The sequence below is a fragment of the Aythya ferina genome (assembly GCF_964211825.1).
Source record: "Aythya ferina genome assembly, chromosome: 8".
Taxonomy (NCBI): domain Eukaryota; kingdom Metazoa; phylum Chordata; class Aves; order Anseriformes; family Anatidae; genus Aythya; species Aythya ferina.
In genome coordinates, this window is record NC_140304.1 from 6,071,421 (window position 1) to 6,095,934 (window position 24,514).

At 34.1% G+C, this 24,514-nt stretch overlaps 1 protein-coding gene across 2 annotated transcripts in view; it reads right to left on the reverse strand.

The window, feature by feature from the left end:
- LOC311441012 (uncharacterized protein) overlaps window positions 1–23,723 on the reverse strand; it is a 383,622-nt gene extending 359,899 nt beyond the window's left edge. Inside the window, exons 1-2 of one of the 2 annotated variants that reach the window (XM_084528636.1) lie at window positions 23,681–23,713; window positions 22,912–23,000 (exon numbers count right to left, since the gene is read on the reverse strand). The gene's annotated coding sequence lies outside the window, so the exon portion shown is untranslated. Of the gene's footprint in view, window positions 1–22,911; window positions 23,001–23,680 lie in introns of both variants that reach the window. The other variant, XM_084528638.1, reaches the window with a different exon arrangement.
- Between the last annotated feature and the right edge of the window lie 791 nt (window positions 23,724–24,514).

Sequence of the window (24,514 nt, forward strand, 5' to 3'; positions counted from 1 at the left end):
TCTTCCTTCCCCAACGAATATGGCCATAGATACTTAAGACAGGTACTCCAAATGGAAGATATATATGCCATCAACTGATACTTCTGAAAGACGTATTCTTCATAATTTACAGCTAAAAATAAGTGGGGTAAAACCTCATGACAAGGTTAAGCAACAGCAGTCCACAAATGGTTATGAGATCTTGGCTGGGCAGAAAAATAAATAAATAAATAAAATAAAGTTTGAAAAGATAAACACAGAAAAGCAACAGCTAAGCTAAGTCGGAGCTTGCTTTCTTACAACCTGGCTTAAAAATAATAATAATAATAATTCCTAATAACTGATTTGTTATTGCTAGTTAACAAACAAGATGGACTGAGAAAGACTTAGGAAGGTCCCAGCTTTAGAAACAAAGACCATTCCTCAACCAGTGGAAGTACCTCAATCAGTGAAACCACTGCAAATCACTCTTTTGGTTTTGTTTTGGTTTTGGTTTGGTTGTTTTTTACATATAGTGTATGCAATTTTTTCATCAGTGTTAAGTTCTATATTCTGAAATATTTCTCTTTCCCTGCCAAAAGAACTTAATTCCCTGTCTTTTAGCAGTCTACAGCTCCTTCATCAGCTCAGGGTTGTGGATAATTGGAAGTCAAGCTATCCTTGCAAAATATTTGTCACGTGTAATCTGAAATATATAATCATAAAATAAGGAAAATATATTACCAGTTTCTAATGTGAGGTTGTTGGATTACCAGTTCTTAAATTTTATGGTAGAATGTATAAATCTAATTGAACAATATAATTTGGCAGAGATCAATTGGGAAATATTGCATGAATATACATTACATTATTCTAATTTTTTTTTTCCAAAATATGTTGAAATTTCTATAGAGAATTCAGAAGAGAGCGTCTATAAGCATCTGTTTCAAAATGTATTCTGTTTATATACATATTCTGTAAAGAGGATTTCACCCCCCTATAGTTATCTCAATGCAAAATGACAATTACAATTATACAGAAATTACAGCAGGATACTGTCTGAAAACCAGCCAAATGCTTGTTTAAAACTGTTCAAATGCTTTGTAACTAAGGTATCTTTCAGCTGGGGCTTTTTCAATCACACAGAACAATGGCTCATATAAATGTAAAACAGGTGTGAGAAACAGGCAGCATGGTTTCCCCAGTCTAACGTTATTAACCATCTGACCCAATATTGGCAGGATGCATCTCAGAAACATCACCACTCTCTCTGAAAGAGTACAAGGACCAGAGAATGTATTGTGAAAGATAAAGAAACAAAACAGAAGGTATATAATACAGTCCTCCATGCTCCTAGGGAAAGAAATCTATTGCACTAAATCTTTTAAAGCTTTTTTCCCCCACATTTTAAACAGCCTGCCTTTTTTTTTTTTAAAAAAAAAAAAAAAAAAAAAGGAAAAAAAAAAAGCTGTTTGAAAAGCTTTACAGTTTCTACAGAGAGGCTTCCTACAGACCTTTCAGAAGGCAAACAGTACTTTTAAGTGTCAAATTTTTATTCTTTTCAACTTGTAGATAAAATCCAGGTCTGATGGAGAACACCCCCTGCATGCACTAGGTTTGCAAAGGAAGTTAAGATAAATTTATCTCACTGATACCATCATAAGTTAGTAATGGACAGGAAAATATATGTCATTCAATCTTATCACAATAAAACAAAGCCTGCAGATCGAGGACAGCATCAGACAGAAATATACTTTAGGGATGATCATTAACACAAATTAGTTCAATAATACAGTACTCATGCAAGCTTCTTATACATGAAAAAAGACTTATGCAGATACTTATAAAGTCAATGGGATTAGACACTTCATTAACATCCCCAATAAGGATATTTTCTTCAGTTAATATCTAATGTACCAAGATTTCATTTCTGACCTGAATGAAATCAATGAGTTCACTTGTAAGTACAGAACTTTTCATTGTGATGTGGGTTTTTTTTGACTACTTCCATTCATGTTAGTGGAAACTTCGTAGATGTGAAGATACAGTAATGGACATCTGGCATCTAAATACATGCGACCATTACAGCAGCACGTACAGCTAAACACATTGGACACTGTATTCTGTGTGCCAGATTGCACTTACAAAAATCCTGATGATGGTCTTTGACAGTGTGATATTACAAGATGTATTGAAAACATTTACTCTTTTCAATTCCTTCTGCCAACGCAGTGTGGGTCCCACAGGCTAAATGAAAATGAACACCTGACCATTAAGAAAAGTGTAGGAGTTATCACAACCCACAGGCAAAAATCACGTGGAACTCTTTTCTGCAGCCTACTATGAATCTGAACTGGAACTAAGGCAGGGGTTGAACAAAATATTTTAAATCTGTGGGCCTTATGTTTGTGTAAACTTAACTTAAACAACATACAATTTTTTTCTTCTTTTTCAACTATGAGTTAGGCTGTACTGAAATTTGAACTTACAGGAAGAGGTTCTTAAGCCTTACTATCCCATTATAGGATGAAATGCACCAACAGCTGTCTTCTGTGCAATTAATATTGTGCATTTCATAGGAGCACATCTTGAAGCCTGTTGATTTTGTAAAAAATAATATACAATTGACATTCAAACTTTAACTTACATTCAGTTCCACAGAACTTCCCTCTGTGTCTCCATCTTACAAGCTATCTTTCACTGAAAAATTATCAGTTTCCTTTACTGTTCCCCATAAGAATGAGGAAACAGCTTGAGAGAGTATCATTTTGTAATATACCCATATTTGCAGCTGGAGAAAGCAAACAAACAAACAAAAAAAAAAACACACACACACAATGAAAATTATTGCATGAAGTATTTGGGGAGAAGCAGTAACCTGATCCCTGCCACTGACACACGTTTTATTTAACACAATTGTGAGGCAGAGCAGGAAATCACAGAAGGTGACAGATTAAGAGGTTTTTAATTGGTTTAAAATTCAATAATATTTTCCTAAGAAACCAAAAATAGATTTCATCTGCTAGTCCCAGTGGCAATTATCCAAATTTGAAATCAAAGATTATTAACATATGAAAATACATTATATCAATGAATAACTATGCTGTTTAAAATATTATTTCCAGCCTGTATTTCCACCTTATCTAAAGTAAGTTACCAACTATCTGATTAATCTTTAAGACCCAATTCTAGTTTTAGCTCTAAGAAAGACATTTCTGAAGACATTTTCTTAAGGTAAGTATGAAGTATGACATTAATCTAACGACATGGAATTATTATAGGCATGCTGGAAATTGAAGTCAATTTCCAAATGTATCAAAAATGCATGCAGGTTAAAACTTGCACAAAGCTCAACTTGGCTCAGAATCAGTTACTCAACTGATCTGGGAATATGAAATAAATCTCTGGTCAATTAACAGAATCCTTACCTGTAAAATCCAGATATAAGCAACATCTTCCAAACTGAATATTAAATGCAAACACTCCTAACTGTCTTAAAACATAGGTATCACTTTTATAGAAACCTTTAGTTGTGTAAGATCTTACAGAATCAAGAATGGCCAAGGTTGGAAGGGACCTCTGGAGATCATCTAGTCCAACCCCCTGCCAAGCAGAGTCACCTTGAGCACGTTGTGCAGGATTGCATCCAGGAGAGTTTTGGATACCTCTAGAGAAGGACATTCCATAGCCTTCCTAGGCAACCTGTTCTAGTGCTCTGTTACCTGCTCAGTAAAGACTTTTTTCCTCATATTTTGATGGAACTTCCCATGTTTCAGTTTGTGCCTGTTACTTCTCATCCTATTGCTGGGCACCAACAAAAAGAGTTTGTCCCTATGGTCTTGACACTCTTACCTAGGATTTTTATGTACATTGATAAGATCCCCTCTCAGCCTTCTCTTCTCTAGGCTAAACAGGCCCAGATCTCTCAGCCTTTCCTCAAAAGACATATGCTTCAGTCCCCTAGTCATCTTCATAACCCTCTGCTGGACTCTTTCCAGGAGCTCCGTGTCTCTCTTGGTGGTGTCTCTCTTGGATGTCTTTCTTAATATTCTTGTTATTTAGAGTCATTGAGAATGAATCCTGCACATTAAAGTGGAAAGTATCATCAAATAATTTATTTTGATCCATAATAAGCATATATAACAAAGAATTAGGAGGGTGATGGGAATTATCCTTCACACTACAATTTGTTTTTGTTATTCTGTCTCTAGCCTGGATCAGTTTGGGGAATTCTTAAATCTTGTAAATAGAAGTTAATCATCTATGTAGTAGTAAATTTATTCTGCTTTCATGGATAATCATGAAATCAGCAGCTGTCACTACATGAAAATTTCATTACTATGCAGCAAACCATCCTATAAGGTCCCCACTAGCTGAAGTTCACTCAGCCTTTAGAATGAGCGATCTGTCTTGTTTGGAAACTTGTATGAACAGACTTCAGACCTTGCTGAATGAAGTGTCTTTCAAATTTAGAAAATCAAATGCAACAACAACAAAACACTCATAGATTTTAAATCTCATCTTTCCAGAATGTTCTCATCTATATGATACCATGAGAGAACAAAGTGACTGACAATCTTAAAAAAAAAAAAAAAAAAAAAAGAAAACAGCAAAAACACCAGAAATATGATCAGTGCCCACGTGTGCGCAGTCTTGTATGTTAACAAAATGTTCTGTATCTGTATAGGTATAACATATTCAACAGCATATTAAAAGGAAAAAATCTCAAAATGAGTACTTTGTTGGGTCTGTATTTATTATAATAGTTATTAAGCATATCAATGGATGCTAAAATTAAGCTTTACATACCCAGAAAAATAAGTGACTTTTCCATCCATTTCACTATGAATAAATGTAGGCACATGTCCACACATACACAGTTCCATGTAAAATGGTGAATGGTATGATGTGTGTTGAATTAAGAGATGTAAGTTTCCAATTCCCCATCCTGTACTTAAATATACTGTTTTCTTTACTGGGAAGCCACTTTCAAAATTGAATATAGAATCCTTGAATAGTGCTTGCTTTCATGCAGCTCTTCAAACCTTCTATCTCAATGGCAAGTGAACCACTCTGAGAAAGTATTTTCAGTAAGTGGTATCAAGTGGGCCAAAATAACCACTGACCCAGAAAAGAAGAAAATGTTTTCATTTCAAGAAAACAAGGAAACAGTCACTTCAAACGACATAATTTATATTCTCCAATAGTCTTAGAGTGAATAGGATTCAGCTCATCTGTAAAACCCTCACACCATTATAATTTAGGGTATGAAACAGCTTCATTGTCAAATGAAGAATCTGCAATACCAGAGCAGCACTGTATTTGCAGCTTTCATACAACAGTCAAGAGTTTTCTGAAATGCTCTCAGGAACATAACCTCCACAAAAATTCTCAAGGTAAAGACATTGCTTATACTCTTTGTAGAGATCACAACAACATGGAAACACTTCCAGAAAGCGAATGATAGAAATTAAAAAACAATGTATTTAAGAATATTTTTATAATTCTGTAGTATAAGAGATTATCCCATTTAGTACAATTTAAAAGACTTAGGTAGGACAGAAAATCAAGGCCTGGTGAATAATTTACATTCTACATTACTAAAATACAATAAAAAATGTAATGGCTCAAAACAAGCAAACAAACAAAAAATCCAACACTCTCCCTTACCACTAATCAGCAGAACTGAAAAGCCATTATACACAAATGGAAGGAGCCATCATCTTCCTGGTGACAAGTGTGCTATTAATTTTTTATTTATATATTTTTTTTTTATAAATTCGCCCCACCCCTCATTTTATATTTCATAAATCTATATTAGAGACCACAAGTACTTACTGACAGATAATCTTGTAACTTAATCCTTCCTCCACTCCTCAGAGGAGTATTGAACATATTGCTGTGTAAGCATGTTAACAACATGCTAACATCAAAAGTCTTGTAATTTCCAACCTAGGTATGAATGTTTGAAAGTAAATTTCTTCACCATTATACTGCAAACTAGACTTCTTCCTAAACACACAAACAGACACAAAAACCCTTTACTCCTTCGTACCTCTTACTACTAATCTATTTACAGAAAGCAATCATATTAGCATGCAAACACTTCTTCCATCCTAAATAAGTCAGATGTTCAGCTTTTCTCATAAAATCCCTTTCCTTTAATTTGCTGAACTTCTACCTGCTTCGCCTGCCCACTTATTTCAATTGGAACAAGTCTTCTTGAACACAGATAATCAGACTGTACAGAACATCCCAGCAAAGGTCTCACAGTCATTGCACAATTAAATAAATACATCTCACACTTTACTAAAATTGACCAGTGTGACAGAAACACATACTTGCGTTGCTGTTTTTTTGGTTTATTTTGCGTGTGTGTGTGTGTGCTTGTTTGTTTTCTTCCTGAGTAATCACAAACATCTTTGCTTAACAGTGGTTGAGATTTCACAGTACTACTTTGGCATGGAAGGCAACCCAGTCAAGTCAGGGAATATGCATGCCATATTTCACAGCCAGACACCTGGATGGAATAAAAAATGCATCAGTAATGCCATGTCAACTGCACGCTATAAATGAGAAGTATATAGGATGATTGGTACAAAGAATATTCGATCTGCAAGGATATACAGAAAAGAAAATCTTGAATGCATACACAGGTAATAAAAAATGCTCAGACCAAAGCAAGGCTTTGAATTCTTCACACTAGCATGTGCTGCAACCTGTGAGCATCTGGACCATGCACAGAATACTCTGGGTAAGCAGATATAAATATTTCCTACCAATTTTTTTGTCTTTTGTTACAACAACATTCTGAAATCTTCAGGTACAATCTAAAGGAGCTTCCAACAGGAGAAAATTATTTTAAAATCCTAGAATACTTCACCACACCATTTGTTTTTAAAGAATAATTCCATGATGTTTCTTTTAGTTTAGTTGGATGCTAGAAAAACTGTATATTTGGTTACAGAGTGAGGCACTTAGTTTCAATGAGGGAAATTATATACAGGTGGTTTTATTATTATTATTATTATTATTATTATTATTATTATTTTCTTAGAAAGACAAAATACAGTCTAAACCAATTCTGGAATAAAAGACAATACAAGAACATTAAATGTATTAAATTTTTATTGGCATTCACAACATATCCATCTCACATGGGCATGCACTCTACATTTTGTATTCTTTCTCCATTTGTGTTTACTCTACGTATCTATTATATGTAGTCAAGGCTTATCAGTCTATATAGTTGAGGCACATTTGTAACTGCTGTCGTATTGATATCTGAAGAAATGGCACCATTACTACCTGGGATATGTTTAGCAAGAAGCAATACTAAATGAGTAGTACTGAGATTCTCATTGCTATTCTGGTATGAGAAATGATTGCTTCAGTATACTGGCCAGCTCTCAACTGGAAAAAAGAAAAAATGATGGCATAGACAAAGTGTTTCAGAAAAAGATGTATGATGTCTGTGAGCAGCACTGTGTGCTGAGAGTGAATGACATATGAAAGGAAATATTTAAAACATATACACAGGACTGGAGCAATCCAATTTAACAACTTAAAATACATCACAAAATACATTCACTCCCTCTATTCACAAAACAGCCACACTGCTTTAAGTTGTGTTATCTCAGCATTATTACAGCTGTATTGTGGTTAAACCACAGAACCAGCACAAGCTGTAAAATGGAGTAACATCATTAAAGTATAGCAAATACTTATTTGTGCAACACCACAGGATGCAGCTTTTCAGCATGCATTCTCCTGGCATTTAAGAGCACCAGTTGTTTTATGCTGGAACTGTCTGAGAAAACTGAAGAGAATTCACTGTCAAATTCTCCACAAATTAGACAGTGATTTCAACTTTCCATCCAACTCTCAATATTATTTTAATACTAAAACAGTTATATCTCACACACACAGTCTTCTGGAAGTAAAGCACTGAGGGCAGACAGAAGATGAGTAACCATATTGTAGGATATTTCTTATGACAAGCGTTTTGGGTCTCAGACCATTTCTGTTCCATGCTTCTACAGCAGATAGAGTAATGAGATGCTAATTACCAGGGCTCCTACGTGTTCTGTGGAAAGCATAGGATGCAGATCACATAACACTGCTAAGGTACGTGGGTACTTCCAGTGTTCTAAATATTGTGCCATTTTTCCAAGTGAGAACAGAACTGTAATCTTCCCAAATGAGCTCCATCTTAAGAATGCTAAATCTTAATTTAGAAGAAATTAAGAAATGACAGTTAAATATTCTGTGTAGATAAACAGCACTCTATAACATTACTATGAAACACTTTAGTTATCAAAACATTATCTGCTGCAATATTCAATTCAAAATAGAAAAGCAAAACAAATTGAAGGTTGAAAACATGCTTTCATGTGAAAATAGCTGAAACATTCCTGCAGAACATTCAGCTTTTGAGCAAATTATTTTCTAGTGAGAAAACTATTTCATCCAATACATAAGAGATCAGTATTTATTATAGAGAAATAGATCCATGAATATAGGTGCACACACACACAAGCACTTTTAAACTTGTTTTTGCCTTAGCTCAAAAGGAATGATCCTTAAACATTTTCAGCAGTCGAGACCCAGATCTCGAGCCAGATAGATCACTGAATCTCCACAGTTCTAATGGTGCACTATACACAAAAACCTTATTACCTAAATAAACTACCTTTTCAACAGATAATACCAAGATTTAACTCTGAATACCTACGTAGCCCCTACCAAAACCAATAACATAGCATTTTTTAACCGAGAAAAAAGTATGGATCTTGAAAACTTTGACACATGATACTGTGCTGAAGGAAAAATCCATCCCTGGACAGAGAGCTAACATAAGGCCAATATATTGCCTAAGTCTTCACATAGTGATGATGCACAGATGCCTTGTATAACGCCAAATGAGGCCTGGTACATATGAAAAAATATAAAACGGTAAATAAGGTACTAATTCATCTTCCCTGGGGTCATTATATCAACCTGCTTAGTAAAGCATGCCCTTTGTCTCACTGAAATCTGATTCCTTCTTCATGAAACTATTTTGTAGCTACATAGAAGCTGTATATTATGTACATTGTAGCTACGTATTAGATAACTAAAATGTGGATTAATTTTCATTTCCTTTACCTCATGTTCTGGAGGACCATCTTAGATTGAGAACATCCAGAGGAGGGCAATAAAACTGGTGAAAGGGCTGAAAGGCATGCCCTATGAAGAGAGGCTGAGGAAACCAGGGTTGTCCAGTCCGGAGGAGGAGGCTGAAAGGTGACCCCATTGCTCTCTGCAGTGTTCTGTGGAGAGGAAGCCCAGAGGGAGGTGCCAGACTCTGCTCCCTGGGAACTAACGACAGGACATGAGGGAAGAGTACAAAGCTGTGCTGGGGAGGTTTGGACTGGGCATGAGGAAAAGCTTCTGTACTGTGTGGGTGGTCAAACACTGGAACAAGCTTCTTAGAGAGAGAGGTGTTTGATACTCCATGCCTGTCAGTGCTCAAGAGTGTATTTGGATTGCTCTCAATAACATGCTTTGACTGTTGGTTAACCCCTGAAGAGGTGACACAGTTGGACTCGATCTCTGAAGGTCCCTTCCAGCTGAACTATCTCTATTCTTTTAACTTTTTTCAGTATTTTCTGTTTTATTAAAGAGGTGCATTCCACAGAATACATTTGCTTCCCAGCTAGAGTTCACATTTGTAACTATATACATACAGAACTAAAGCTGCAACTTAAGAACTTAAGCTGCAACTTTCTAGCGTTAAGTATACAGATATTTACCCATATCATCATAACTTTGTTACTTTTTCTCCATCCGTGTTCTTCATCATTAGTTTCACCAAATTACTTGTAATTTGTAATATATGGATCTAGTAATTCAGTCATAGTTATCTCCAGGGCTGACAAAAAACAAATTTTCAAATAATATTTTAAATATTCCATAACATATGGATTTGAAAATACTACCTTAAAAAACAACCAACCAACCAACCAACCAACCAACAACAACAACAAAAAAAAAACGACAGCGAAACAGTGCTTTTACCTTATCTACCACATTTCCTGCATACTATACAGCCCAAGAATACTGAGACGACTTTCCTGCTACCAATCTTTACAGTAGGCTTCCTTCCTAGGTCACTCTATTAGATATATATATCTATACATATAGATATATATGTGTGTGTGTGTGTGTGTATAAATATTGATAAGACACACATAAACAGTATGACAAATTTTTTTATCTAAATGACCTAAATGAGTGTTGCTTCTGTAAATGACTTTGAAAAATGTGCCTCAGACATGCACATTCACTGTCAAAAAACCTTTAAATTTGCATTATTTTCACAGTATGGATCACAATTTTTGATGTAACAATTTCATATGAATTAATGCCATAACTTTGCCATTACTGGACATGCAAAACAATTGTGATTGCTATTGTCTGATATCAAAATATTGAATTATCATAGAATCATAGTATATCTGGAGTTAGAAGGGATCCATAAGGATCATCAAGTCCAACTCCTGGTACTGCACAGGTCTGCCCAAAAGTTTAGACCACGTGACTAAGTGCATAGCCCAATTACTTTTTAAATTCAGACAGGCTTGGTGCAGTGACTACATCCCTGGGGAGCCTGTTCCAAGGCTTCCTAAAGCTTATTGCTTTCCACTTCGCAAACTACTCTGGACTTATTCAGAGTGCAAAATAAGGGATTTACAACTGTGTAAACTGAGTAGCCCACAGCAACACCACTGAACAGGCTAAATATATCTATTTAGAAAAAGAAATATTGATCAGACTTAAGGAATACACAGGAATGTTTATAACTTGTACAGTTGTAAATTATTATATTTCTGTTATTTATCTACACTGGAATGACTTCGATTTTCCCTTTTATTTATGTTTTGAATTATGCACATTAGATATTTCATGCAACTAGTGAAAGATCACATGAACAATATTCAAACAATTGCTACTAGTAAGGAACATTATTCTCAAGAATATGAGTGTATTATCTGCTTTGCATCATATAAAAAAAAAAAGATGAAAGCTGCACAGAAAAATGGAACAGCTATCTCAGAAAAAGTTATTGTAATAGAGTATATATGATTTTTCTGTTTTATGATTGTTAGATTTTTTGTTTAACCTGCTGTTGTTCTCATACAAAAATTATTTACACATTATCCTAATCCATCTGAAGTTACTTTATATAAACTACATATGTTCTAAATCATTCAGTTCTTACTCAATTGAAAGAAAACATCAAAAATCATATTTAGTTTTAGAAGGAAAATACAGTAGTAGTGTGGGGTTACAATTAAGCTCTATTCAGCCCCAAGAAGGTAATTATTATCATTTTAATTAAGTTACTTAATTTATTATTTATTTTAGCTTCATTGCTGAAGTCCAACAGCCCTATCAATTTGTAGTGTTGCACTGATTAAAAAAAATTACTAAAAAGTACATATATATATATATATATATATATTCATTATATAACTACAAAAAAAACTAAGAATGAGCAATTCCAAAAGGTAAATTCTATGTAAAATTAAAGCTGTCATCACCAATTTGATTAAAGTAATAACATATCTGAGGTAAGAGTTACAGAATTTCCCAGTAATCTATCTTGTAATAATATCTGCCTTTTAAATCACCTATTAACTTTCAAAAAGTTTTCATATTGATGTTTTTGGGAATAGAGCTTGGCATATATTCCTCATAAAACCTCAGTTATTGCTAATTTCATGGTGAAGAAACAGGCAACATTTTGTTATATATAAAAACAAACTTGTATATCTTCATTTTTGTAATTTTGCACACAAAAATAAATTTGACACAGTTTCAGAAATAAAAATATATATTTTTTCCTTAAATTTGAAATTTAAATATTCCTTTTGAAATTTCCTTGCAGACTGGGTGTCCTGTGGTTAAACCACAACACTGGGACAAAATAAAAATGATAATAATAATAATAAAAAAACCAAGCCTTAAAATCCTTATGGAATAAACACATTTGATCCACACTCAAATAGTTATTTACAATAATTTTACTATTGAAGTTGGATCCATTTTGGCAAGTAGAAGAACATTACTTTTCCACATAATACAAATATCTCTCACTATTTCAGTTTCTCTGAAGTGTGGAAAAAATCCTCTTTCAATATATTCAATATACAGACAGGAAAAAAAAAAAAAAAAAAAAAAAAAAAAGGATTCTGTGATTAAGATGGGAATCATACGAATTGAATAGATCTATAACAGGATTGCTAAAGAATATTAAACAGGCTAAGGTATAAACTACATCTGAGCAGACTCATTTCAGGAACCAAAGGAACAGATTGGTACTGCAAAACAAGATGAGAAAGAAAGAGTAGAAATCAGAGACTCTTTCTGTTGTACTGAAAATCTTGTTATGGGCAAAAGGAAACAAAGCATATACACACACTCTAAGTTCTGTCTATATTTGTAGATAGCCACCTACATATACACATATATGTATGGAAAAACATATTTTAGTCTAATGAAAATTTTAGATCTAATTAAAACACATAAATCAGTCCTTGCTTGAAATGGTAACAATAATGCTACTCTACACTGACTGTAATGTAATCCAGAAAAGGCTCAGCAATACAGTTACAATTATTATGGGGTGTGGGGAACAAGAAATAAAGGCAAGCCCAGGTAGCACCAAGGCTCCCTTTATCCTTTTATGCAAAGCGTGACTTCAGCATAAGCTGTTGAGGAAATCAAGAATTCCAGCTTTGTACTCACAGCTTTTCCAACTTACAACTCACACTGTATTTTTCACAATTATGTTTGCTCTTACATGCTGCATTAGTGTTAATATGGCATAGACCTATCTCAAATTTAAGGATGACAGTCAATATATTTTGGAATACTCATTCATAATGTAACATAAACCTTGAAACTGACTCTTTCTTCACAAGTCAGAACATATACACAACAAGTGAAAGCACATTGAGAAGTGTTTTTCTTTTGTTTTGTTTTTTTTTGTTTGTTTGTTTGTTTGTTTTTAATAATATTATTGTTATTATTTTATTAAAATACCAATACGTTATTCCAAATAACTGAAATGAACTGTACTGAATATATCTAATCTAAGGCTCTTGGAGGCTTAAATCTAAATTTATAAAAACAAGTTATTTGGCTGTGTGGTTTTAAAATATTATTTCCAATAGACATCCATAATATATATTCAAACTAAAGCTTTGCAACAGATATCATCTGTATTTCCAGTTTAGACAACTCGCTTACAAGGAACTAAAAACCAGAATCTGTAGCTACTAGCAAGCATTTATTCTTCTTCAATAATAAATGAAAGGAAAATACTAATCAACACAATTTGGGAATGTGATGTAGATAAAGCTTAACATAGCAGAGAGAGAGTTAATTTGGAAAGCACAACTTGCACATAATCTATCTTTTGGTCAAATGTGCCTCCCTCAGAAGTTCTTAAAAACACTTGTTTGTTGTTATTTTTTTAAAGCTTTGTATCACTATACGTAACATTATAAATTACATTACCTAGCTGTGGAAATGATGTATAGAAAAAAAATATTGTAATTATGTCTGCTTTTAGTGTTGATAAAGAAATAAAGGGAAGAAGTTGTGGTCAAAACAACTCTAAATGGAGGATATGACATACAATAGCCATAAGGGATTTTTATGCCTGTTGTGGTTTGACCTTGGCAAAGCAGCAAGAAATATTTATTTAAAAAAAAACTAAATCCTATCAAAGGAATAAGAAGGTTCTTGCGCATTGTCCAAAGAAATTTTCCTCAGTAGGGTGACAGAAAGATTTGTGTAAGTAGGAATTCTAAGGTGAAATCAATGGTCACTGTAAGTTTTTAAACTTCAGTGAGACTTTTATCACATGTATGTCTCACAGCTGTATTTTTAGTAAGGTATTTTCTTTGTTTTGGCCTTCAGAATTTAAACAAACATAGAGGTAGTCCCATCAAGTGTAGTGGGAGGGCGTGCAAAGGACATAACTAGGGCATAAAAGAGTATCACTGTACTCTGGTACCAGAATTCAAAGCTGCCATTTATAGATTTTTTGTCTCTTGCTTGTGTTATTATGGAGATACCATTGGCATGTATCTTAAATAACATAATGATGGAAGTCAACACTAACTCAAACTTGGGTTTGCATGTAAAAGTCATGCCAAGCACAAATAAAAGCTGATCCTGTGCCCATGTACACAGTATGACATAATGTGAATGAGAGTTCTCTTCAAACTTTGAAGACTGAGGGGCTGGACAAAAATACCTACCTAGACCACTCTTGTCCCATTTTCTCCAGGCCCTCATTCCTATTTTTCAGCCATGCTTAAAAGTTCCCAGGAAAAAAAAAATAAAATATATATATATATATGTTTTTAACTTACACCAAAAAGACACCCCTAATTTATTTCAACCATTTAAATATTTATTTTCTTTATAATTTCTTCTAAAATATCTAGTTAATGAACTTGTGAATGATCTTTCAGGATCACTTTTTATTTCATGAGCAAAAAGAAAATCAAGTCTGTTTTTTCAGTTTCCTGTTCTCTTGACTAGTTACATGTCCTCTTTGAACATGTCAGAGCATTCATTCACTTTTTTCCACTTTTGTCTGGAACTGCTGACAGCACTTACAATAAAAAATGTTATTATTAATACGTTGAGATGTACCTATGATTTGCATGTGGATGATATAAAAGGAAGAGGGAGATTAGACCAGAATCATAATATTGCTTGTGGAAATTCCATCTCAAGGAGTCATCCTGTAATTCATCTTCCTCCCATCTCATATATGTATTATTTGAAAAATACTGTTAGCTTAATTTCTGAGTAATATACACCATGGTTTCTTCTGTAAATCATTTTGATAGAATTTATTCACAGAAATGCTACTTTACTCCAAATGAGTCAAGTGGGTTTGTTTATTATTATTATTTTTAAGAGATTAAATTACTGAAGAAAAATAATACAAATCAAAGCAAATAAACTATTACATTTTAAGTCAGATATACAGATTAATGTACAAGTTTAATATAACATATTTGGAAAAATGTTTGCAACATAAGGCTCTGTAGGGACCCACAAAATCTTTAGTCAAGCTGTCAAGTCTAATCCAATATCTACTATTTACATACAACTCCTGTTCAGATTAACTGCCGTCCATATTTGTCCATATTTGGGTACAAATTTTGCTTTCAAGTTATCTATAACCTAGATTGATATCTGTCTGTAGGGAAAATACAGATGCTTTATAGTTTTTCTTAAGTCAGGAGCTATTGACCTTTATACAGCCCACAGCATATGAATTCAGAATTTTCATTGCATATATTTTCTTCACACTCTAACACTCTAACAATAGTTCACTAAAAATGACTTGAGTTTACCCTCTTCATATTCTCTCCACATCTCTTCCATCTTTGACTAACACAGATTTATAAAACAACATAAAAATATGGGCTTGATTTTAAAAGAAGATATATACCCCCATTGAAGAAAATATTCCAGGAAATATATTTAGTTTCTGGTGTTTCTTTGTTTGTTGCCTTTTTTATTATTATTATTTATTTTCATTTTCTATACTTCTTTAGGTAACATCTACTTCATTTTTAGGAGCAGGATTTGAAAACAGAATTAACTAAATACTTTTTTTTTTATGTGCTCAATACTTTCTGTAGAAAAAGGTGCATCTCAAAAGACCTAATTCATCAAATAGATTTTAAAATCCAATCAAATCAAGCACTAAGCATGTGTGACTCATTAGGGCCATATAGCAGTATATGAAATGCTTAGAAATGAAGGAAAAGATGAGGGCAGTGACAGGACGATATTATTCTTGTACATATATGTATATAATACAGAAAACAAAATGCTTTATGCAATGTTTCCAAATAGCACCCTATGTAGATTAGCCAAACTGACTGGTAAAACAAAAACAACCCAAAAGGCTGTTTTTTCAGAAGTGATTTTTTTTTCTTTCAGATTGGAAGAAAATGTGTTTTAAATGCTCTTCAAAACAAACTTATGCTATTATGACTTAGGGGAAAAAAAAGTCCGCCTAAGAGAAAAAGAAAATGGGGTAGTCAGGTGTAAAAATGATTCTGTAAATAGTGTTTTAAAAAGCAGTATTCTTTGTTCTCTTCTATAGGTTACCATAAAACTCACTAAGATCAATGGCAGTTCTTCAGAGGGGCCTAGGATGTTTCCAGGTGATGGCAATTTACGCAGCTTGATAAAGGTAACTGCTGGGAACAATTCCTGGAACCATTCAGATGCAACATATTATCTACAAAAGATGAGGCTTTAATATACAGTAAAGGATTAATATCAGTATCTTACAACATAGTGCAAATAGGAATATTAATGCCAATGTAAATGCAGTTTCTGACATTTGGAAAACAACTGCTTGACACTTGAACCCCCGGGTCAGTTTTATAATTTTTAAGAGGTGCCCAGAGCTGATACGCGGTTTATTACAATGTATTTGCTATTGTGAAGCAAAGATTAAAAGAATTTTTGCAGAAAGTACAGTTAAATTAAACATCAAAATACTCTTGTACTGCAGAATTCAAATGGGTCATACGTGAATTACCTGATTTAAAACAAAATCACACAGTAAAGATCTATAATTTGCAAGGAAGGACATTATGACCAGCAATCAGGTATATTCTGCAAGAGCAGCCATTGACCTTTGGGCTCTTCCATCACTCACCAGATGGGCTGGGGCTCCACATTGGTGCAATAGCACTGGAATTGGGCTAGTAGTGAAGAAAAGGTCAGAGTGATTACAGGAAGATATATGCCTGATTGACCCATATTAGCAGAAAGCACTCATAACAAAGAGAATAACGCTCTTCAGCACCCAGCAGGAGCACAAGAAAAAAAAATAAATCAGTTTTTTCAGTGGTTTCTCTTTTTATCCTTTTTCTCTAAAGGCTACACAAAACAATCACATTTGAAATTAGATGACTTTTAATTATAATAGTTTGTTTTACCGACATAGATATACTCTCTCACTTGGCTGAATATTTTTAGAACTTTTCATTCATTATTTTATTACTATTGTTCCCTTAAGATTGTCATATTGAATTCTAGTCTCTGAAGTAATGAATATTGTAATTAAATCTTGGTTAAAGGTAGTTCACGGCCAAATGCTGCTCATTTCTTCCAAGCATCTGGTTGCCAATTCAACTTCTAGTTTGCTGGCTTTGATGATTCTCTGACCCTGATAAAGGAACTTTTTAATAGAGCTCTTAGCAGCTATTTACATGAGAATATAAGTGGAGAATAGAACTAAAAAAAGCCAGTAAGATATTAAAGTTCTCATGGCTTTTACCACAGAGCCATTTTATTTCACACATCATACTTTCTTCTCCTTCAGAATAATCACAAGGGTACAGAAGTGAAAACAGGTGGAGTTAACTAAAAAGAATCTGTTTATTGCCCCCAAAGAGACCACAAATTACATTAAAAGTTAGATTGTGTCCTTCCTAATCCCATGGAACTCAGTGGCAGTTCTATGCAAAGCATAAGTGAACCCTACCTACTATATATTCATGAAGTTAGAATGTGAATACCTAAATTTAGTGGCAACTTTTTATGGAGATGCTGAGGAACAATAACCTTATTGTATTTATATTGTAACCTGAACTTATGTCACACTAGGATTAACTCTTTCAGGTGCCATGCCGTTTAATTCTTTGTTTTATATCTTGAACAAAAACACATCAGAATAACAGAACTAGAAGGGACATGGATTGTTCTGTAACACAGAGGTGCAAGGGGGCAAGAGCAGAACTCTAGGCAGACACAGGCCTGTGTTGTAGGTGAGCGTGGAGAACCTCTGACATCAAGTAAATGGAGCATGTGACTAGAGGATTTTGAGATGAATGAATGAAGAGAGGAGCTGCAGAAAAAGAGGATATAATGAGGTTCATAAGAAATGAAAAAGCAGATGAGATAGACTTACTGTGTTGGGGGACACAGGCTAAGCAAACGGGCCAGGGTAACTGTCCTCGTATCAAATGTAGTTCTTTCCAAAGCCTGGACAGAACTCATAGTTTCATCTTTCGCCTGTCAGAAAAGCTCCACAGAAAATTAGACAAAGACTTGAATATCCCACCCTATTTTTGCAAGGAGCCTAATCAGAGGGACACAGTATTATCTACTTTTCTACTGTGGCAGACCGTGTTTTGGAACATACCACAAAACCAGCACGTGCACTCTCAGAAAACTGCTCTGACCTCAACTAGAAGTTGCATTGCACTACACATGTTCAAAAAATGATTGCACCTTGCACATGCATGTACACAATGGAACCATAACAGAGAAAGAGGCAGAACAGGTTCTCCCGCCTCCAGATGACATATGTAGTCATAATTATCTCCTGGCTGTACTCTTTCAACTTCGGTAGCAGACTAAGAGCCAGCTGTGTAACTCTGGCACCAACAGTACCTCCCAAATCATGAGGTGGGGGTAATTTCTGCAAATTAGATATTAATTGTCTATTCATCTTCTAAATACATATATTTGGGACGTGTAGAAGAACTGAGTACTTACTGCTTCCAGTAAAACAAGTGAAAGAACTAATCGTTGAGGCTGGAGACAATGACACAACAAACTCTAAGCAGGTCCTAACTGTCTTAAATGTAACAGTCAGCATTATTGGATACTTCTGACTTTTGTAGCTCCTGATTTATAAGGTATGGATATCGCCAGCTTTTTGAATGAAAGAGGGACTGGAGAAATGCATCAAAATTAACCCAGAACTTCATCTTTCTATCGATGAACACTTCAAAAATTAATTCTGTCCTGACAGTAAAGCTTGAGTAAATAAACTCAGAGCGCATATAGATCAATAAGACAGAAGCTAATCAGTGTCGTGTTTTAAGTGGGCAACTCTTTGGACTAAGCAAAACAGCAACATAAGGAAAAAAGTAGTATCAAACCATAGCCTGACAGGTGAGGTTGTAAACTCTCCCTAACTGAAAATATCTAAGAAAAGGCTAGGCCATTTTATTTATTTATTTATTAAGAATACGCAGTAAAGTTGATTTAATTTTGGGGGCCAAGGCAGAAATTAGAGGTGATATTCCTATGATTTTATTACTCAAGACTGTACATACAAGTATGTTGAAATATACAATCAGTCTTCTGTCTTTTGCTACCTTCTGAGTGATCAACATCATTAGAAAAAATGTATGTCCCACATTTATTCTTTAATTGAAAAGCATCATTATTTAGGAAACAGAAACTAGTAAGTTGACAGTCACCCTGCTTAGACACAGACAAATATAGATGAATATTTTGAAAACACTGTTGCCCCCAAGCAATTCTAAAATGCAACCTGCATATTTAGGTAGAATATTTGCTGTCTTACCAACAAGAAAATAGTATGTAAGCAAGCACGCACAGAGCAAAGTCTCCCAAGGTTAAGCAAAACATTTGCAAACAATAAGGCTTTACATGTTTCAATAAATGCAACTGTAAACTTTTAGAATAAAACATTATGTAGTCCTGCCAAAATCTCAGATAAAAATACTACAGACATTAATCTTCATATTAAAAATACCTTTCAAGTAACAATAAGAATACGAACAATACCCTCTCCTGTTTTCCCAGACTATACACTGATTTTTCTTTCACTGGCCACTTATTCATGCCTTGCAAAGAATGACATGGCACTGTAATATTACCAATGTAAGGCTTATCTTTCTCTGATGAAAGCATATCTCCAAAGGTGAACAAATCAACAGGTTAAATCATCATGTTCTGTTTTCCAGCTAAAAGTATATATATATATATTTCCATCCTTTCATAAACAGCAAAACTTTGCAACAACCTAAAACAAGCATTAAACAAGTAATGGAAAACAAGGCCTTTCACCTGCATGTTCCTTCCTACTGCTAAGAGTACTTACAGAAAACAGAGCCTGAAACCAACAAATACATACCTGGAACTTAAATACAACTTTCCTGTACAATGAAAGACTTACAATCTACACTGTTCCTTACAAGTAAAGCTACTCCAAAATGAAATGGAATTGCCTCCTATGCACTGATGTTTGCAGTGCTGTCAGAAAGGATCTGAGGTTTTTGTTTGGTTTTGCTTTATGTGAATCAGCCTTTTGAAATGCATTTTTTAAAGGTGTATGTTCTGCTTAACACAAGTGTTGTGTAAATACAAACAAAACAGATGGACTTCACTCATTCTTTTCTCAGCATCAACTTCGCTAATCTCGTCTCCATAGGACTTCTGAATTGTCTTTGGAACAATGATATGGAGAAGTATGAGTTATATAAATTATACCATTAAAAACAAACAAACAAACAAAAAGCAGTTGTTAGAGAAGATATTCAACTAGGAGCTTTGTGTTTCAAGCAAATTAAGGTGCAGAAGCTGTGGTTTCCAGCCTTGGAGATGTTACTCCAAGGTGTCAATGGGACACTTGCTACAAGCCCACAGATACTTACTTACATAACAGGATTAGCTAAATAGCAAATCAAGCTGTGTGCATCTGGCATGTGGCACTGTCTCATAATGGCACTGTACCAATACTTCTGTTGTGTTTTATTACAGGCAGAGATATCTGTGCTGTGTATAGATGTGATACCTTTTCAATACTTCCATGGTACTCTTTTCTCTTACAAGCATATTGATCTTTGTAATAACTTCAGTATTTTGCTAAGGACTAGAGAGAATAAAAGACTAAAAGTAGACCTCTACTGAGATATAAATAGCCAGTATTAGTTAGCTGTTTTCTTTCAAATAAATGCTATGGAAAAGTCTATAGCAGCTGATGGCTCGTAGCAGTTTGTGGCAAAGGTCAGAACTAACTATAGGCAATGAAATACATACAAATTTTTGAAGAGAGATTTACTGCCTGGATAGAATAAAGGAAGAAGTTTGTAGGACCTTAATTAATATGCACAACTAATGCAAGGAATCATTTCATTTCTACATTTTACTTATTTGTCTTGTTGAGATTATAAATTAAAATTTTATGTTGCCTAACATGTCCAAACATTTTAAATAAAAGATCTTGAGTCTCAGTAAAGTAAGCAAATACTACCCTTACAGGCTTAATATATATCCACTACTAAATGAACAAACCTTGGATTGCTCAGATTTATTGTATTTTGGTCACAGAGTATGTACATCACCAACTTCTAGGGTAAATGTCATACGGTCATGAGAAAACTCATGAGAAAGAAAATTAATCCACTGTAGGTACAAATAATTATAAACCCAGACTCCTACCTTTTTTTTTTTTTTTTTCTTTTCCAAACTCCAGAAGGGGTAGAAGTTGAGTTTTCACCCTAATTTTGCATTCATGCACTTACACTTTCAGATTAAACAGTCTACTAAGAGATCAGAATATGAAGATGAAAGATTCCCTTTATTTCATTCAAGATTTTCTTTTTGAACTCTTTCCAATAGAACCCAAATGATTTTCATATCTTCTTGACAGAAGTATGACTGCCTTACATACCATATATGAACGTATAACAGTATAAAGGAGAATTTCTTTTGATAGCAAGGATGAAATTAAATTGGAACATTAAAACTACGCAAAAATATGGAAGTTGGGTGAACTGTTGACTTTTGAGTCCATGCCACAATTCAAAACATCTAGCCTTAGCCCAACTTACAGTGATAAGGTAAATATATATCACACATATTATAAGGACCTGAAGCAGTTATGTTTTCAAAGAACATTAAGAAAAATATGGTCCCTCCTGATACTAATGTTGGCTGTCTTTTATAAAGAATAATGAGAACAAATTCTATCCTGTCCTAGACCAAGTGAATATTCAATTATCTTGACAACTGAACAACAATATAATTATGAAATCAGGCAACCTGTAAAAGCTCACAGCCCCTTCCATGCAATAAATAAAACAAATGATTTTTAGTTCAGTGCATAAAATGCTCTTAACAGACTCATAAGAAAGTGACCTCATAAGCCAAATAATCATAAAAATGACACAAAAAAAATCTTACTATATCTCTGATTTTTTTTTCATGTTACTTTTAACAGTTGAATACAATCTATTCAATTGGTTCTATGTTAGGGAGGGGAAGTTTCTTTTATCTTATTGTTTAATACATAAAATATAAAATGTCCAGTGTACAGAATGTTTCAGCAATTCGTGTCAATAGAGGGCTTGAACAGTAAACCTTGAGTCTCTGATATCTGTGGGGGTTTCAGAATAACTGCTAACTATTGTGACTATTGCACGGGACACTACGCAAGTCTCTGATATCTGGCTAAGAGATTAAGGAAAAGGGGAAAGCTGAAGGATGACTAAAAGACAAAGCTTGCATGGGATGCTGCACAAGTCCCTGACATCTGGCCAAGATGGACAAAGGAGAAGGACAAGGAAAAAGCCTGGGAAGAAGACTACGAGCCTTCAGCATGAGAGACCCCCAGAGGGACCACTGGAGACTGACACGCATGTGTCAGTGGGAGGGTTCGGATTCCGGGAACTAGTTATAATAACCCTGCCTTTTCTAGAAGTAGTAATGAATATGTATTAGCCTAGGAGCATAAAAACCAGCCACCTGATGTAACGAGTGTGTGTATTGGAGGAGCCCAGACTCCCCACGCACTCAGCGCTGTTTACTTGCCTTTTATTGACCCCATAAATAAATCTTATAAAGCTATAAAACAACAAAATAAGTAAACAAATAAATAAATAAATAATAATAAAACTTGCCTTTTATTGACCCCATAAATAAATCTTGTAAAGCTAAATTGACTCAGAATTTATAACATCAGGAATGCTTAGAATGACATCCTGACTGTTTTTCTGTTTTTTCTAATGTTCTTACACATTGTCTCTCACAAGACTAAATTCAATACAAAGTTTGGTCGCTTCTCTCTCTCATTGATAATTAGACTCCACTTACCTATTCAGAGCTTCAAAATACTTTTTTTTGTCCTCCCTTAGTATTTTATATAGCAGAATTATTGCAAATAGCAATGTAAATGCAAAAATCTGAAAAAGATTTGACACATTCAAAAACAAAACAGCAGTGTAAAGGTAATTTAGAAAAAAGTCTATTTGAAATGACAGCAGGTGTTGTCATTTGATCTACAAGCCTCTTGTAGACCAATATGACCTAAACCAAATATACCCTAAGTTCCCTAGACATCTGGGGGATATTTCCTAGGTGTTTACAAAAACAGAAGTTTCTCCAAATTTTTTTTTAAGTGCTGGAACCCAGGCTCCACCACTGCCTTAAAATGCATTAAAGTATCAACCTTTTTTTCCTAATGATACAGTATTCTGTTATACTCCCTTCCTGCCTTCACCAAAATAAGGAAATAAAAGGGATGTGGATATATCCATTAGACAAGAAATCAGACCAAAAAGGAAAGCATGAAAAAGAAATTGAATACACAGCTAATTCAAGTCTTTGAGTTTTTGGTGGTGGGACAGGTGAGTTGCTGGAAGATAGTCACACTGGGTAGAAGCCTGAAGAATTTTATGCATTGTGCCCAAGGAAGCACATACCCATAAAACATTGTACCTATGGAAATCTCTCTTGAATCAGAAAATGCTGAATTAACTGATTCTCTGAGAAGTAAACATTTCCACCTGGCTGAAACAATAGGCAAGGGAAACCTTAAACAAAAACGATCACACTCAGTTTCAATTCCCACTTTGTTTCATACCTCAGGATTGCTTGACCAACATACTTTATGCTTCTATCCTGCGTTTTTTTTGTCTTTGTTGTTGGTGGTGGTGTTTTTTTTTATTCTAGATCTTCATACTGAGGAACAGCAATGTGTCTTTCCTTTTTCTCCTGTAGGAAAAAAAGTAGAGGAATTAAAATTTATTTCCAAGCCTTTCTTTTATTTTCTTTGGTTTTATTATTTACAAACAAGTTTGATTATAGATAAGTTTGAATCCTTTCTTCACACAAGATTTTTTTTTTTTATTTTTAAATAAGAGTTGAAGTTTTTTATGCAAACATGTTTACAAATGTATGTTTCATTATATTCTTCCACTGAGAAAAGGTATATTCAAATAAAGAAGAAAGTTTATACATTTTCTGTTACAGGAGACATGTACAGAACAAGAAAAAATATATAACTTGTCAAACTGGAATTTGGCTACTATTTTTCCCAAAAACATATGTGCAATGGGAAGAGGAGGACATACTACATTTACAAGTGGTCAATTTTAGTTTGGCAATTCACATAAGCCATGCTCCTTTTAAAAAGGATGGTGAAAACATCATATTTTCTAAGATTTAAAAATGCAAAAGTATATCTTCCATGAGATCATTCTTATTTGGATTTTGAAACCTGTACATGTACGTATGTATGTAAAATTTTTGAATTTCTTCTTCCATGGAAGTAGTAGGGAAATCACATTGGGGAGTTTGATTCATATTTCAATTTGCTGCCAGCCTTTGCAGAATGATACAATGCCTTATTCTGTGAACTCCATCTTCATTATAATATCACACTTGGGAGTCAAATGTTTTAATCATTACTGAGAAT